The 18,607-nt window shown below is 38.8% G+C and overlaps 2 long non-coding RNA genes across 2 annotated transcripts in view; both read right to left on the bottom strand.

The window, feature by feature from the left end:
* LOC148222788 (uncharacterized) overlaps positions 1-5,431 on the bottom strand; it is a 50,735-nt gene extending 45,304 nt beyond the window's left edge. The window contains exon 1 of the long non-coding RNA XR_015805352.1: positions 5,375-5,431. This is a non-coding gene — a long non-coding RNA (uncharacterized LOC148222788). The remainder of the gene's footprint in view (positions 1-5,374) is intronic.
* Positions 5,432-12,578: 7,147 nt separating this feature from the next.
* LOC148222787 (uncharacterized) lies at positions 12,579-18,152 on the bottom strand. Its single transcript, XR_015805259.1, has 3 exons — positions 17,836-18,152; positions 16,333-16,505; positions 12,579-12,732 (listed from the first exon to the last, which is right to left on the bottom strand). It is a non-coding gene; the product is annotated as an uncharacterized LOC148222787 (long non-coding RNA).
* Between the last annotated feature and the right edge of the window lie 455 nt (positions 18,153-18,607).

Here is an 18,607-nt window from a genome sequence, read left to right as displayed (position 1 = left end):
GGGATACTGGGCTCAAGTCCCACTTTAGATTATAAAAACTATTTTCATCCAGGGTAGGAAACATTACATTAAAGATAATTTTAGTGCTGGAAAGACGCTTGCAGCTGGATATTAAAAAGATACTGCCAGGGTAGGCAGAAGTCAAATTTTGACCTCCCCAGAATCAGAACATCCATGGTCTGAATGAACACTTGATTCCATGGAACCTTTGTTGACCCTGTCCTTTCCCTGTGTTGGCAAGTTTAGATAGTCTCCAATGGTGCCTCTTTGGCAGAAACTGTGATGGAGCCTACTGTGACTGGGACTTCATCAGAAAAATATTATATATTGATCTTTTACTGTCAGAGAAAATCCATTAAAGTTTTTATAAATTAAGAAAATATGGCTTAATTGTACAGTTAATCTTTTCATTGTATAATGAGAATTTAGATTTCAAGGAAAAGCTGAACGTTTTCAGCAAGACAGAGAGCAGGACATTTGGAACAGAAGTACGGACAACTACATCATTTAAATGATCTTCCCTTACAAGGGCATTTCTTCCTACTATTTTTCTTCTAAGTACCAGATCTTAACGCCTTCTTAATTCCTTCCTCTGGTGATGCCATGTTTTCCTGGGCAAGCTATTATTCCTTTTATTCTTCTTTTTAATACCCAAACAATTGGAAGTGTCTTTTATTAGATGCTTTATTTTTTTTCTCTAAGTGGATTGTAAAAAATATTAATAAAAGACACAGGTTCAGGCTTAAAAGAGGTCATATACAAAGAGCAGAGGAAATCGTGTTAGCACTCCAATTCCCACTGCATACTTTTAAGACCTAGCTGAGTTCCCTGTCTCAGGGTTTTTTTATTATTCCTGTCAGATTTCCAGTACACATTGAAATGCAACAGTGCCATATAATTTTTCTGAAAGACAGTTTGTTTGGCATTTTAGACAGACATCCAACACAACAAAATGTACTTTATTATACAGAGAGAAAAATATTCTGTGAACCAGGCAGCATAGAACTTACACTACCTGATTAGTAGCAAAGCCAATATTTATCACCTACTTCTGCTCATTTCAGTTTTTGCATTTTATTCTTTCCCTGTTGTTTCATATTTACAATCTGCACTTCATAACTAAATATCTTATTGTGGCTTGCCTCTGAAATAAACAGTCATAACTACATGGTCTAGACATAATCTTAATTACCAAAATGCTATCTCACGTCCAAAGGGCTTTTTATGCAGTTACTGTTGTTATTTTCTTCCAGAAATGTTTCAATTAAGCAAGTAATCTGTATTAACTTATTGAGTGCACATTTTAATGTAATATACATTATTTTCAGCATCATTCATCAATGAGGAGATCTTTCTATTTATTTTAGTAGTCTAAATGTTCTTTTTTTTCAGCAAAGGTTTCTTTTTCCATTATACCTTATGATGGCCTAATTATTATTTGCAATTCCTTGGGACCATAATTTTGGGATAAAGCCTGATACATAGTTCTAGCATGAAATATATTACTATCTTTATTCTCCTTTAGTCTGTAATAGATTTTCTCCAGTAAAAATACATTATAGCTCCAGATTGATCTATGAATGGCCTATGCAGTTCCAACGTCCCTGTTGTTTTTCATGTTGATCATAGAAAAAAAAATTACTAACATCTTAATTTTTTTTCTTTTTAACTAAAAAAGGATGCAAGTCTTAAGGTAAAATATATTAATTCTATCTATGGCAACTTGTTTACATCATTAAAGATAAATTCTAAAACAGAAACCTGATATGATAACTTACACAGGTCTTCCATTTTTGTATTTATACTTCCATATCCAACTCTTTTGACATTGCTTTCAGGAGACACGTGAAACTTAGGCATTGCCTGTAAACTGGTTCCCAAGTGAAAGTTTCCATTACATTAAATTGGTATTTTGTATAGCCAGCATGAAGTAATCAGCATATGATATCTATTCCCAGTACATTTATTTACTAAACTTCTTCAGTGTCCCTAATCTTTGGCACTAATGGTTCAATAATTGAACAAATTATAATGAACAGTCTTCTCTTGTTCCTTGTTTTTGAAGCACTTGAACCCAATGCACAAGGAAAGTCGTTTCACATGCTAATTCAATTCTGAAAGCATTTTTCATGTTTCTCCAACATCCCAATTAAACACAGAGATCCTACCAAGAAAAACTGAACACTTTCTCTGTACCTATATATTGTGAATAAGCCTCATTTTCCGAATCTGCCATGTGTTAAATGTTGCACAAGAATTTCTTGCACTTACCTAAGGGAATTCTTTTCCCAAAACACAGATTGGTTTGCATCAGCATAAGATTTCTTGTCTCTATCTCCACCAAGACCTAGTGGAAAACCTTTGGCTCAGGAGGGAGGTTGATTAGGTTCATCCTGATTTGGAAGGAGTTTCTAAACTATTCTTAAGGGGGGAAAGTTGTCAGCTAAGTATTCAATTTCCATGGAGAAAAGAGCCTTCTGAAAGAAGGAAGGTACTTGAGTCCCAAATATTTCAGTGGCATCCAGAAGGTCATGACTCTTCCCTATTTTTAATGTACCTATATCACATTTTTCAAATGTTTCAAAACCCTGCAATGTATCAGCTGACCCTCCATGTTTCCATATTTATTAATATGCATTTGTGCAGAGTTATGACACCTGCATTTTACAAATCTCTTCATTTTGCTTGACCTTGTTTCTGAGCACTCCTTGTTCTTGTAGCTCTCTCAGATCATTTATTAAAATTAAATCTGGCTGCTAATGTGTCTAACTTCTTCCCTACAGAGAAGAAAAAATGTCAAAGGCCACCAGTTTGCAAATAGAAGTTCTTTCTGGGTTTTGGCTCTTGTTTATGCCAGTAGTGGCTCTGTCTGAGAATGGATGTTTCACTTCTTTCCTCTCATGAAAGTCTGTCTCGTTATGGCTCCTGCAAAGTGCAGACCTGTTGCTCTAAGTCTACATGTTTGTGCCTATCTCATGTTTTTCCTAAATCCACTATGCGAGCAAACATATATCCCTTTATAATTGCTTTAAAGGCCCCTTCCTAGGATTCTGAAGATATATTCTGTAAGAGATGGTCCAGCATATAATTATTGTGTGATTTTCTGGTTTATTCACACTTTCATTCAGGGCTACTTAATCTTCCTCTTTTCCTCTGACTTGGACTTTATTTTTATGAATACCAATGCACAGTCAGAGATACCACTGTTCTTATTCTAATACTGAGAATCTCACATAATAGACTTTTTGATATCAAAATTAAATCACCTTGAGTATGTATTTTAAGAGATTCAGAGAAATAAATATATTCTGTTAAGTCATAGAAATCTTCCAAAGTCCATCAGCTCTGGGGTTTATACACTGATTCCAATATTTAAGCTTTTTCAGTGAAGCTGCTGGAAGACTTGTTTATGTATCCTGGGCTGGGCTGATGCATCAACAATTATCTGTGAATCCAGAGCTGCTGCAAGCACTAATCAAACACTAAAATTTTATATGGGTAAACATCAGTGACAAAGCCATCTTCTTTCTGCATCTGGTTTAAAACTTTTGCAGTCCAGTGCTACTTGTACAGGCATTAATAAAAGCACAGTTTTTAATGGCAGTAAAAAACACTTCTATAGCAAGCTCCCAGTGACCTTTTGGTGCCATTAATTTTTTCCTTCAGGTGAGCTTCCTGATGAGTCACTACCCATATTTCCCTGTTTTACTGGTTTTGATTTGTGCTTTGGTGAGTTTTGGCTTTGTTTGGGTTTTTTTCTTTTTAATAAAGTGTATTTTTTTAATTGCTTGCTTTTGTTCCATATTTAAAATCTGGTGTGCTGATTTCAGTTTTTACTCTTTTCATATTTAATAGCAATATTAAGCTTTATCTTTACTTAGTAGCATCTCCTCATTATGCTTGTAGGGGGTTTTTATGTATATCCATGTCTCCTAATCAGACTTCTGATTATATTCAACATTGTACCAAATTATGGCATAACTTGAAACTATAGGTTAGCCCTATGCTACATTTTTGCTTTGTTCTATGTTTTCTGGTATTCATATTAGCAATGACAAACTTTCTTAATGTTAGTTCTTGTAGTTGTTACTTGTTATTTGTTGGAAAGTTGTTTCTTAAACTATATCTTTATAATTTTAGCACAAAACTCATTATATACATTTTTTTTTGCCACCAAGGCAGTATTTTTTCACAGCACAAGCACAGTGTTTTATTACATTCAAAAGGCATATGAATTCCCTTTCTCCTATAGTTAATGAGCCCTCAGGTGAAATACACTTAACTTGAGTCTAATCAGTGCCTATTTGTTCTTGCTTCCAGCAACGAGGTCAGGAACTTTTGGACTTCCCCTGGCACAGAGAAAGCATGGGTTTGACTTACTTGATACATATTTAGGGTTGTTGAGAACTCTGGAGCATAGTGCTCCTATGGAGATGTTTGCAGATTTGTGTTAATCAAGTCCCCTTGGTTGTGCTCTACTGTTGTCTCTTTTGATGTCCAGAAAACTAATCACTATAATAATATAACTCTGCTGTGCCTGGACGACTTCATTTACTGCATCCTCAAACACTGATACTTTCTGAATTTTATTTGACTATAATAAGGCAAAGTTTTAGGCATCTGCTTGTCAAGTGGCCAATGAGTTGTGTATCTGTGGCCACGTTTTCAAACTCTGGTACTGTCCTCACACTCTTGTTTTTCAGTTCCATCCATTAGGTCATAGACTTCCCCTTGCTTGTTCCCTCTCTGTCCCCACGACTCTTGCATAATTGGTTTTACATTGGCCCACTTTCAGTTGGAGATGTGGAAGGTATCCCTTGCTAGCACTGTAAAATAGCCAATTTGCAGATAGGAAGAATGTTCTCATTGAAGGTTGGAGGTGGATGTTTGAATCTCCTCAGCTGGAGCAAAATTTAACCTAAATTCCTTCATTCTGAGAACATTCTCATCACAAGCTTTTGCTGCTTTGTCCTGTTCTTTCCCATGGCCCTTGTGCATTTTAAGCATAGCAAGTATTACTGTCTTTGTACCTTGTTCAGAGAGTTCACTGACTACAGACCTCAAAGAGCTCCTTAAATACAAAAGAGCTGGAGTTTTGGATGTTTCTACTTGCACTGCCTATTGCCTAGTTTGAGTTCCCTCCCATTGCTATGTTTGTTGGCTTAACTCTCTCTAGCCCATGTACAGAAATCTCAAGCACATGACTTTTACTTTTTAACTCTAATCCCACCACTAAGAACCCAGTTTTCAGTCCAATACTAAGCACCAAGAGCCCTAACTCCTTTTGGGGTATATCCCATGAGTTTGGCATGTTTTTGTCCTGGACTCCTGAATCTGCAGCCTAAGAACCATTTCTTTCCTACCCCAGACATACCTCTAGTCCCAAAGAAGCATCTCCCTGCCAGGTTCACCTGGGGACAGCTTGACCTCTAGAAAAAAATTGATAGAATAGCGTTATGAATTTTTCTTTCACAAAATAGCCAGAAAAAAAAAGACATCTTTTCTTTAAAATAGTAATTAAATAACCCTATCTCCTTCCTCCTAACAGCCTATTGAAGAGACATTTAAATAGGATAAGGCAAAATCCTAATCCATCCTGTCATAATGATGACATATTGTTTGGCATGGGCAGAGAATGGTGCTACAGTATAGTGATTAAAGCATCCATTTATAAAAATTATTTCTATTAACGCATGAGTAAATATTTAAGTCAAAATTCAGCAGTGCTTAAGCATATGTTTAAATCACACAGAGTATACAATCAGTGTGGTGCATACATTCTTTTTGTCTACAGTTGAACATTTTATAATTCTTGGCATTAGTTTGTTTAGTGGGTCAGAAACACACAAGGAGATGAAGTGAACCTAAAAAGATACAGTGCACAGTAGATTGGCAGTTATCTTTTGGCAGTTACCTTTTTTTTTTCCCCAAGTAAAAATCAAACTAAGATTCTAGATTCATAGGCATGAAGGGAAGGAGAGCACAGGCTTTCATCTTCTGGACCAGCAACCAACTTGACTAGGATTTCCTTGCAAGAATGAACAATTATTTGGTCAGCAAGGATTGAACAGATGTTATGTACTGCTTTGTACTAAGCTGAACTGGATCTTTGTGTTCATCCCATTACAGTGCAAAGCAGATTTTGGCTAAAAACAGGTTTAGAATGAATTCATAACTCTTTGCTTAAAGCGTCCTGAAGATGCCTCAGTACAACTTCTTCCACCCCTTGTGAGGAGCTGGACTCACATTTTCAGATGTGCTGGTCCTGCTGACAGCTAGTCAATGCCAAACTGACTGTCGAGAAAATTTCAGTGCAAATCCAGTGAAGATTCAGAGATCAGGTTTTATAAGGTTTTCCCCATCTCCTTCCTGCCCTTCAGGAAGCAGCAATGCTCTCTTCAAAAGTAGGATTTGAGTGCAAGGTGCAGCCTTGCAGTAATTTACAAACAGCACAGCAATTTACAAACATATTTCATTACAGTTATCTATTTAGAAAAATTAAAGTAAAATGTTTACCCTCCTAATTGACCATAGGGAACCAAATACTTTGTGAATGTAAATTATAACTGTGATTAAAATATAAGCTGCACTTTCTTAATATTCATAGTGATGTCTGGTACAAGCAACATTAACATAAATTCATATTTTCTTATCTCTCCAAACCCATACTTCTATTCAAATGAAAAGTTTATTATTTATTACTCTCTTGGTGGGAGTTGGGGTTTATGCCTCTATAAAGAATCTAAGCTGTCATATTTTCTTTATCCCATATTTTCCAGGTTGCCTTGTGGTTCATTTATTTGTTAAATGTATTGATCTGCTCCAACCATTATGCACTTCATAAACAGCTGTGGATTAATTGATATTCATGTGTTGGGAGTATTTTCTTAAAGTGGTGAAGTGATACAGTGAAGTTTATAACCAAATGATAGTTCAGTGCACTGTTTTTGAAGTTCAAATACTGATAAAGCTCAAGTTAAAAAATGTTGTAAGAAATAAGCTAATTTTTATAAAGGATTTTTTTCTGTTCTCTGAAAATACAAGCAAAAGAACATGAGAGGAAAGCACTGATCAAACCAGTCATTCAAAAACTACATAATCCTGTCTCTAGCAATATGTATGCAAAGAGTTGCACGCTTCTTGAACTCGGCTCCGGGTTTTTTCTCTTGCCCCTGGAAGGATGCTTAAAGCCAGTCCTGATTCTGAATAGAGCCATGCAGACCAAAACCACAGCCAAGATTCAGGTTCTCAACAAGAGCAATCTCTTGTTACACTGGGTTGATATAAAAGTGTTTTCAAGCAGCAGTTTAGCAGTCCTTGCCTAAGCCGGTGACTTTGACCAGCACAGGTAGCGAGTTAAATACCTGAATATTCTGAGAGATCCAATTTACATTCTTTTCTGAATTTACTCCTTGCATGGGGCCTGGCAGCATCAGCTGGCAGCAGGAGTTATCAGGAGCAGTCTCACTTCAGTGAACCACATTATTTTGATTCTACCCTGTGCCCTGCTAAGTTTTTCATGAGGCTGTCCAGCCTCACCTCCTCTGCTGCCAGAGGAGTTCTACTCTTCCTCGTCCAAAGAACAAATAATAGTGGTACTTATAGTGGTCTCAGGTGTTGAGAGCATGGCTAGAAGTCACAAGACTTATGGTTACAAGGTTTTTTAGGGATTTATTAACTAATAAAACACACTCAATGGAGATATTTACATTATTAAACTAATACTAAAAAACTCCATCTAATTATAGTGCGACTTTTTTAGCCAATCTTGTTCTGACACACAGACTCACTTTAAGATTTTTTGTTATTTTTGCAACTACTTTTATTTCTTTTATATCTTAAACTCTATAGCTAAACTTGTCTCTACTTGACATGTCTCTGCTTTAAGTTTTAAATCTACATTCTTGTTTCCATTACCTAAGCTTGGAAGCTTTTCTCAAGGCTTTAGGTCAAATTCTGTGCTCTTTTCTGAACTTTCATTTACAGGTCTAATGTTTTGCGAATTCTTTGCATTTTTAATTCCAACAAACACCACACCACCATTTCTAAAGAGTTGAGTGCAGCTCTGAGTGGTGGCTTGTGGCAGCCACCTCCCTCCCCTCCAGCCTGACCATTTGAGCAAAGGTAAATGCATTTGAAATGTCAAGATGAAGTCCAGAAACTTCTTTAATCACTTCTCAGCAGCAAGGAGAGGGTTTCCATTAAGGGACAGGTCAGCCTTCTTTCTGGGGTCAAGAGATGAGTTTCCTGAGTGTATCCACGCTGACATTTGCTGTTACCCATAGAAAGCAGCAACACAGAGCAGAGTCATAAATTGCCTGGTGGCTGAGTTCAGTTTTACTCTTTGTCAATTGTGTGGCTTTAGCTGGTAGAAATTGGGACTGAAGGCTTTTGAGCAAATATTAAATATCAACAAGTTTCCTGGTGTATAAATAAACCTTGTAGCTATACAGGAAATATTACATCTTTGCTTACTTCTGCTTTAAAGGCATCTTCACTAAAATCTGGGAATGAAAAGTTGTCCCCTTACTCTGCTAACATGAGAGAGCAAATAGTGATCCACTTGTATTGTGTACACTGTGAGAAATAGATTCATGTTATTATTTAAATTATCATCATATAAAACAGCTTTAATCATGGACTAATATTACATTTTGTTTTTGCCACACATGCACAGGAAAAAATTCTCTCTGTTCTACAAATGATAGAAGAGCCATAGAAAAACAAAGAGAACAATTAAAAGTGAAATGTTTATTTTTACATCAAATCAGTTATGCATAAATTATTGATCATAAAGATAAAATATTAACATATTAGCTATCTTCTTTTTTATTTTCCTTTAGCTTCAAAACAGAGCTCATTAGAGAGGTTCACCTTAGTTTGTCCATGGGCTCCAGTCAGTACCACTTTCAGGTTTTCACAAACCAAAATGATGTCTGACACATCCTTTACTATAAGGGAGTCTTTCCACATCTGAGGAATTCCACAGAGATTTAAACAAACGACAACAATCACACTAATGTTACTTTATACTGATCTAGTATCTGGAGTTTAAGAAAATGTGAATGCTTTTGAAATCTGAGAGTTTACCAGATTTCTAGGCTCTGTTCTGACCCTAGAGAGGAGAATATATTTCACCATTTTCCTAGGCTTGCAAGAAAATCACACGAAAATGGTGTCACCCTGTAGACTTAATTACATCTCATCACCACTAATAGAAATAGGGATGTTCTCCATGTGGCAGGCCCTGTAGTACAGAAGAAATAACTTCTGTTATTGTAAGAGAACTGAAACACAAGCAGATTTCAGAGACATTACACATGAGGAAAGGCATTGGTTTTGACCAAGACAAGGTGTTTTGTTCATAACCAATACCAGCAGAATCATCTGATTTACAACTGATTAGTTCTGCAGCTGAAATCCAATATGTGAAGAAGTTTTGAGTCAGTCTCAAAAGTGTTGAGCCACCTGACTCTCACAGAAGCCAAGGCACTAAAGTATCTACAGGGATGATGGCCTTGTCACCTCTCAGTGAGAGAAAGGCTCATAAGGCTGCTACAGGTTAAGTACAACCAGAAGTTGCAGAAACCACTAATCAGTCAGCTAATTAATTGCTGGTTTGTGTGGATATATTAGTGCTCCTCACACCTTTGCCCCCAGATCTGCTCCAGTTGGTAGTTTCAATCATCAGTGTGCTCACACTAAGGTTGCATTAGCCAAGGCAACTCGCAGCTGGATCTTGGGTTCTGGACTCATTCCAGGGCATTAACGTGTTCTGGGTGTCTTTCATTAATCAGAATGGCAAGAGCCACACTTCTACCCACTATATAAACTTAGAAATCAAGGCTGCAGAAAGGTTTGCAGTGTAACTCCATGAATTTCCAGATGTGCCCATGTAGAGACCAATGCCACACGCCTTTCACCAGAGGTTTTTCCTGTGCTTTGCATGCCTGAGATTTGTCTGGTATGACTTCAGAAAGTCATCCATTCCTTCATCTAGGGAGGACCTAATTTATCTTTGTACTTCCCCTGCACCTCGAGTCAGAAGACAGACACATTCATAATGCATGGCTTTATGATGTGTGCTCCATGACAGCTACAATCTGTGAGCCACACACCAAAACTCCTTGAGAAAAGCTCTTGCTGAGAGCTGAGGCCAGTCACACGTAACACCCCTCTCCTTCAGCCACACTTTACAGTGCTGAGGGTACTGTTTTCTACCCTCCTTCTCAAAGGTTTCACTGCTGGAAGCTCTTCAGCATCTGCATATTGAGCAATGATATAAACACACATCTGCCTCCAGTTCATATCACCCTCTGAAACAACATATTTGATTTGAAGATACATTTAAACAAGGGAGATTTGGAAAATTGCGTATCATCTTCAGAGTCAGTGAAAAATTTAACTGGCAACTACATTACAAATACATTTAATCCATTAGTCTGTCTCATGTAACCGAGATTAATAAATGCAAGGCTTAGATTTGTTCCTTCAGTACATGTTTTCTGACGAGTCATCTTGCTTTTCAGATAGCTCTCATTACAGGCTCAGAGAAGAGTGCAAGTCACTTTTTAAAATGTACCCACTCCCTGAGACTGCTTTCAGAACAGTCAGAACAGCAATCCTCTCGTGTTAGCAAGCTGTGGCTGTCCTGGAACGTGGATCCCACATCATCCCACCCCTTCTCCCCTGCCTCAAAGGCAGTCCTGCATGGGAACAGAGCCGTCCACCCACCCAGCTGGGCTGCACTCATGGGATCATTTCAGGTGAATGATCTGTCTTCTTCACCAGCTCCATGTCCCTTTCCAGTCTGCTTGGAGCTTACATCTGTGTTTAAAACCTTGAGCAGGTTATTTTCTCCAGCAGATCATAATGACTGAAATCAATGGGAGACTTTACAGTAATGCAAAATGATCCATATAAAGAGGCTGGAAAATTTCTAATGAAGGCATCTGCCTGAGGAATTCTGTATCTCTGGCTTAAAAGAAGAGGGGGGACAAGGTTCCATATTTTTTACATGGCTCAGTGTAAAATGTTCCTCTTAATTTGCACATTCTTTATATGCTGTGGTTATGGAATTTATGAGTATTGTCACTCATGGAGGCAAATGCTGTAAATAAGAATGTGACTTTAAAAAAGGAGGAATGTGAGGCCCTTTTAGGTAGAAGAGATGTCCTTCTGGATTATGCATGTGACACTCCAGTGTTAAAATTAGGGACTATTCGAACTAAATTTCTCTCAGATCTTTCTCCCTCTCTTTGCCAAGGCTTTCAGAGAGGGTTGTTTTTTTTTCTTTCTGATACCCTGAGGAAATACCTCTCATGTTGGGTCAGCATCTTGAGCTGTCTACAGCATTCTCAAGACTAGCTTCCGAGGTTTTGCCCTCTGAGAAAATCAGTAAAAAGGAAGGCATGATGTGATCATGCATTAGCTGGCCACAATCTCCCTGTATGGCTGCTCTTAGTGCACTGAGTGGCTCCACTGGAGCTGCCCTTCCTGAGCAACAAGAAAAGCCACTACACTGAGTGATGCACTATAGTCTAGCTCTCCTGACCAAATTAATGCAATTATTGTATTAATTTAAAACTTCAGTCCCTCAGAACCATAGTTCCCTTTCCCCGGTTTCCCCTGAACATTTCTCTATTGTTGGGCTGTAGCAGTTTAAGCTCCTGATCACTGGCCAAGGGCCTCAGCTGAGAAGAAGTTTCAAGCCAGGTCCCCTCCAGGTCTCCAAGGTGTGTCTGAGCAGCTCATGTCACTCCCAGATTTTGGTGTACCCATACTCCATGTAGAGGTGTAAGATAGGTTCTGGTTCATACCTGTTCCCTACCTGGGATAAAGTCTAACCCACAGCATTGCCATCAGTTAGTTTTCAGAAAACTAACACAGGTGAGATTTCCTCACCTTCTTTCATTAATTTTTCATTAGCGAGATCTCCAGAGTATTGTTTATAATGACTCCCCTCAACAGATGAGTCCAGGACTTGGTAATCACCACTGAGTGATCTGTGGAGGAAATTCAAGCTAAACTAAACAAGCACTTTCCATGGTGCACCTCACCCACTAAACAACCCGGCACATGGATGGAAAATTTCCTTCCCAATGTCCACAAATGATCAGTTTCTGCCTTGAAGCACTGAGCTGGATTCGATTACACTGAAATCATTATTTCAGTTCATGTAACTCCAGACTAGTAGTGATACCCAATGACTTTGGCACACTGGGAATTCAATCAAACATTTATACTAAGGGGGACTATTTACTTCAGCCCCTAGAGGTACCACTTTAAAAAAATCCCCTGAATATCGCTGAAATTAATATTAAGACTTTATACCCTCATGTATTTTTGAGGATTTATATATGTTGAGATATCATTTTTCCTACCACTTATCCTCTTACATACTCCCACAATATCTCATCTGTGGCATTTTCCCAGATGGGGCCCACAGCAACGTTCTTGTAGCTTTTGGCTCACTTAACACTCCCTCTCAACAAAATCCTTGATTTGACGAGGTCTTCTCTGCTACAACACCCAGCTCCACAGACCCCAGGCACTGCCTGTTGATAACTTACCTCTCTCTTTGCTGCAGGGCATCCTCTGAGCACAGCACACCCCAGAAGTGGCCATGGGTCTAATTCTCCTCTGTCCCACGGTCTCCTAAGGAAAAGGAAGCTCTGGGAGCACCCACGCAAGCCACTGCCAGAGAAACAGCAGAAATTTGGCATTCTGCATCTGTGTAGGCAACAAGACAAAGTGAAAGGCAGCAGATAACTGAGCTCTCTGTTGCTTCTCTACCATAATTTTCCCGTTTTCAAAGGCGTTCCAAATGGAACGACGGGGATGACAGCCTGTGCACTGGCTTCGATGGGCTCTGCCTTAGATTTCTATTTCTGGGTGTGAAGACCTAATTTTCAGAGGCAGATAATTTTTGAAACAGAGCCTATATCCCTTTCACTGCTCCTGATTTACATGTGATTTGTCAAACAATTAAAATGTGCATATTGTCATCACAAGGCCAAAACATCTCTTCATCTCTTCTTCATTTTCATTTCCCCACAGCATGGTTTTCAACAAGTGAACTTGGCACTGAACAAAGCCTCCTTGCCACTCCTGGCTGAATGGGGCTTCAGTCACCCTGCAAATGTTCACATGTGGCATTTCATGTGATTTCATCTTTGTGTATTCAAGCACACACTCTCATTTTCTTCTTCTGTTTTTTCCTCCCATCATGAGCTACTTTTATTCCTTAACAGCCCCTTAACTTGTACAGTCTCTTCTTCCTAAGCCATTTTCATATTTGTCTTTGAACTGAGCACTAGTGGTATGGTCTGTGACATGCAGATGTTTTTACACGTATCTCACAAATTCTCATTATTTCTTAAATTTCTAAAGTCAGCAAACAGGGCAAAACACCTGCCAATTATTTCCCTGAACTAAGCCAGCTTTTCTAAGTCAATCAGTGTGTTCCCATTCAGATATTTAATCATCCTCTGCTTCTCTCAACCTGCCAATTCATGCTGCACTTCTGGCAGACCAAACTGATATTTAGATACTATTGAGCATCAATTCACACGATTGTTTGCACACAGGTGTGCCATGAGGTTCCTGTCACTTGGTGCAAACATGTCAGGAAACTAAGCCACACATCTTATCCAGAACATTTGCCCAATGGAGATAAAAATTCTGCCACTCTTCCAGGAGGGACTACAAAAGATGGACACAATGGGAAGATTTGTATTTTTTGTACTGTCACAGACCCCATAAACTCTGTACTGTACAACTGTTTTAAACAGTGTTTTTTAAGAAAAATGAAAAAGTATGAAGAAAGATTGGGCACTAGGAGAATCAGCTAAAATTTTAGAGAATCACAAATAATTTTCTGCATATTAGACAATGTTCCTTTTACACTGTATTCAACTGATTTTTCTAGGAAATGTGAACATACAAGTGATTGCCATGTGTTCCCTGAAAATTGATACTATACTTAGGAACACAAGAATTTAAAAAAGAAATCTGCTAATTAATGAAGAATCTGCCAATTACTATAGCTGAGTTCTTCACATACAAAAATCTTCTAGGTTACTTTATTTTAAAAAATCTATTAATACTAATCCTAAATAGTATCAGAATTTTGTGATGTAAGTAAACTAGGCTTTCTCAGATGTGCAAAGTGTAACATTTATCTCAAAGGAAACAGCATTTCATGCAGTTTGTTCAAGACAAAGCTGGCTTCTCCTTCCTGAAATTTTTTCTGCAAGTCTATCTTCCATCTGTGCCTTGGCTTTGTCCTACAAATCATAGCATCACAAGGCACTGATCTTCAAAACAGCAACGTTTTCTTATTTAGATGCTACACATCTAATAAACAGCCCTTCCCTGTCCTTCAGTGATACCATGTGCAGGCTCAGCACAGAAGTGGATCACAGAGGACATTATCTAGACAGTGGCCTATCAATGCACCCACTTAACTGACGTGTATTTGGTGTTTACAGAATACTTCACTCAACATCCAGTTCAGATTTCCTTCCTTAGGAGGTGAACACACTGCCTAGGAGTTACAGCCAAAGTCATAGCTGCAAGTGAGCATCCTGCACAATGCCCCAGCAGATCTACAATACGGCCTGTACAGCTCACACATTGATAGAATCCACTCTCTTCCCATTTTTTTTATTTCATTAAAAATTACTGAGAAAACATTTGCCCAGGCATTGCTTTCCAAATACGGGTGGTCTTAGTTACTGGCAAAGATGTATAATCATTATCTCTCCCTGGGTAGGGTGGGATTTGTTTATCCACTAAAAGATGTTTTGGATCCTGCATTTCCACTGTGAAGTGAGCTCTTCCCAGGTCAAACTGATATAGGAAGGTCAAATCCCCAGAGTACATAACCAGACCACGTGCAAACCAGTCATCTCTATGGGTATTTGCATAAAGAAAAATCCTTCCATGGACAAGCCAAACAATTTGAAATATGTGCCAGGATATTTGTGTCCATCTTCTACATAAGGACAGAACACCATTCTTATAACTGGAATACAGTTCCACAAAAATCATGCTGGCTCCTTGCCATACCATTGTTTTCCAAAGATCTCTACTGAAAATTAAGATTACGCCCTTGGTTACTGGACAGCCACAGCTGAGATGATGCAGCTGCCTCCCCAACTTCTCCAGCAGGTTCTGCACAGTCATTCTCATGGCAGATGCTCAACCTTTTGGGGTGCCCAGTACCACACTGCAGTACTTACTACTAAGGAAACATCACCAGCCTCATCCACTGATTACTGCATAACAAGTCTTTGTCAAACACTTAATGAAGCACATATTGGGTCTGCTGATCTGACTGTCAATTTATTCTAAATGAATCCACATGCCAAAGGATTTAGGTGCCAAAAGCTGGAAGAGATTTCAAGATTATTTTTTTTAGCCCTGACCATGATAGCTGCACAGCAATATGCCATCTGAAGCAATAGATGTTTGAAAACTTAGAATACCAGGTAGTTCAAAATCAAATCAAATTTCTGTGACTTCCTCTGAAAAATGACTCTTTGGCTCTACCCCAACAAGCAGAAATGACAAGCCTACGAGATCCCTTTTTATACTACAGAGCAGAGGTATTAATTTTGTGTTGTAAGCATAACCTGTGACCAGCCTGGGAAAGTGGCAATTCTATTATTTTGTTTGAGTTTGTTTTGCTTCTGTCCCTGTTTTGCACAGCCCACATGCAGCTGAACTAGCAAAGCTTAAGAGGGAGTAAGAGCCCCAAAACAAACGACACAAAGGAAAAAAGGTTGTGTTTCACTGGCAGCAGATCTATTTTAGGACCTTCCCACTCCACTCCTGATCTTACACTCTTGTAGCTACTCAGTTCTGTGGCACACCAAGCCTGCCTCCCTGACCCTGCTCTGGCTGAAGGGCCGTGATGGGGAGAGGGCAGGCAAGGGCAGGAGTGAACAAAGGCTGCCAGGAACGTGGGAGGCCAGGCTTTCTTAAAACAGCAATGAAAAGATAAACTAATTACCAAGTGTGAAATTGATAAATGATAAAGCAGGCATCGTTTAGCAGTCCTTGTGTTGAGCACAGATGTTCTGTGTGCATGTATGAGGTGCTGCTGCTGGGCTTACTACTGCTACTCCTGGCTTCTCATTTCTGCCCTGAGCAAGGGCAAGGTATTTATCCCAGCTCCTGGCCTTTCCTTTCTCCTTGATTGAGGGAAGCAAGATCAGCCACCCCCATCTGGCCTTCAAAGCAGAACTGCCCATCACTCAGAGCCTTCAGAAGCAGAGGACAAGGGTTATTTAAACTCTTCTCTAAAACAGGAGGGAATATACATACGGGAGGATTTAGGATGAAGGAGGATCTCCAAGCACCTTAACTGATCCCAGCAGCTCCACCCTCGAGGATGCTGTCAGAGGGCTTTGGCCCAACCAGATGTTTTGCAGTGGTGGATGAAAGTTCTCCCTTCAGACTGCATCTTGCTTGGGTTTGGAGCCACTGAACAGACTGGGCTGCAAGGCATTTTCACAAAATGAACAGCAGAGAAGTTAATTAAGCTCTACACAATACAAGAATCCTTCTAAAAATGTAATAAATACCCATTCAAATGATAGTGGAACCCCAGCTGCATGTTGAACACTAGCTCATGGTTATTCCAAATCTTTGTTTAAGTACTTCAGGGAAAGAACAGCACCTCTGTAGCACTTAGAGCTGGTCATCAGAATGACCCTGATAACCCAGACTCATAAATACATGGAAGTAATAAACATGCAAGATAAAAAGCTTGCAAATTAATGTAAACAAACGGAAAAAAGTCCAGAAGGAAGAGACTCAATTATAAGTCAAATCTGCCAAGTTTCATTAAAAGGCTCATTTAAATTGAAAGAAATCAGGAATACTCCAAAGTTGGGCCAAAACACCATCCTTCATTTATCCTCTTGTACCTGCACATCAGAGCTAATAGTGCCTTCTCAGAGCAGTGGGTGACCTTATATACCAAGTGTGCTGCAATAACTAAATACAGCAGGGGTGAATTGAAGATGACATTTCAGCCTTTAACTGAATTTCCCACATTTCTTCAATTTACGCCAGACCCTTACATTATTTCAACTTATCTTTTCTCTGATAGCACACAAAGCCGGGGGTTCAGAGTGGCACAAACACACACACAAACAGCCACATACACACACCAAGCAATTACTGCCTTGCAAAATAATCTGCACAATCTCTCATTAAATATTTGTCTTCAGAAAGACCTGCAAGAACTGCTCTTTTCCACACACAGCCCTCTGCAGCCCTTGACCAAGGAATCCTGGAAGCAAACATCCGGCCACAGCACCTGAATTTAACTCATGCTGCACAATTAAAATGAGTCAATGATTTTGTCAATCCAGCAAGAAATTGCAAGTCATTTCATTTATAAACAGGCTTTTGAGGGATTTTATTTTTCAGTAACAGAAGGAAAAACAGAAAGACTTTCTTTACAGATAAATGTTGCAGGGGGAAAAAAAGGACAATTTCACAGAAATTCTTCAGCACTGTTAGCCTGTTGGTACAGTGTACACCTTGGCTGCACATCAGCTGTTATTGGATAGCAGAAGCTGTATCCATCTGTAACTTTCATTAAAATAGAATGCCACTGCATAATTATATCTGGATTTTTTAATTCAATCTTTTTTTTCATGGAATACCAGTAAATCTTTCTTTCTCTGTTGGAACACACACAATATGTGAAATCTGCGTTTACAGCTAAAAATGGGTGCACGGCATCAAAGCGTAGCATGGAAATTAAGCATGATAAAAACAAAGCAGCAAGAAACTGAAACATCAAATGGCTCTTACTTGATATTTCTGCCATTCATATCATCTCCAAATTAAAAAAAAAATAAAATTAAAAAGAGACAGGTCTGTTTCAGAAAAATAGACGTATCAGATATTTCCATATGAAAACTATAAACATCTCTAATTCCAGAGCAAACAGGGATAATTCTGTCTTCCTCTTGTCACACAGAGCACAGGCTCCTCAAGTGAACAATTCAGAATAAAGCTCCCTGCTTCAGGTAGTGCCTGGTTACCAACAGAATTGCCTTGATGCCTTAGCCCTGATGACCGAGGAATAGCAGGCAGACAATACTTCACATTTCGAGCTTCAGTCACTCTTGGAGCTGGCTCAGTTACAAGGAATAATTCTGATTCTCAGCAAGTTTAACACATTTGCATGAAAGAAATAATTTACTCTGTTGCACCCCCTAGTGGGATTATTTAGAGTAATCAGATCCGCATGGTTTTGTTATTTTTCTATTCATAGTACACGTTAACTAAGGAGAGTCACAAAAGGATGTACTTAGGTTCCCAAATTAATTTACTTCAAGGTTAACTGACATTACTCTCTTTTGTTGGTGGTTTCCAATAAGGAATAGTAAGGCATGTAGCACCCTGTGATACATAAACGTTGGATATAATCATGAATTTCTGGTTTGTGAGCTGGATTCCATTTTCAGTTTGAACCCAGAGTAGAAAGACTTTCTATTCCAGGAAAAAATTACTCATTCTCTTTTTAAGGTCAAGCAATACATGTAATGAGGAGAGATCCAAAGACAGGGGGAGAAAATGT

Source organism: Sturnus vulgaris, chromosome 9 (assembly GCF_052056855.1).
Source record: "Sturnus vulgaris isolate bStuVul1 chromosome 9, bStuVul1.hap1, whole genome shotgun sequence".
Lineage (NCBI taxonomy): Eukaryota > Metazoa > Chordata > Aves > Passeriformes > Sturnidae > Sturnus > Sturnus vulgaris.
Note: the sequence above shows the minus strand (reverse complement) of the source record. Positions and strands in the feature narration are given on the sequence as shown.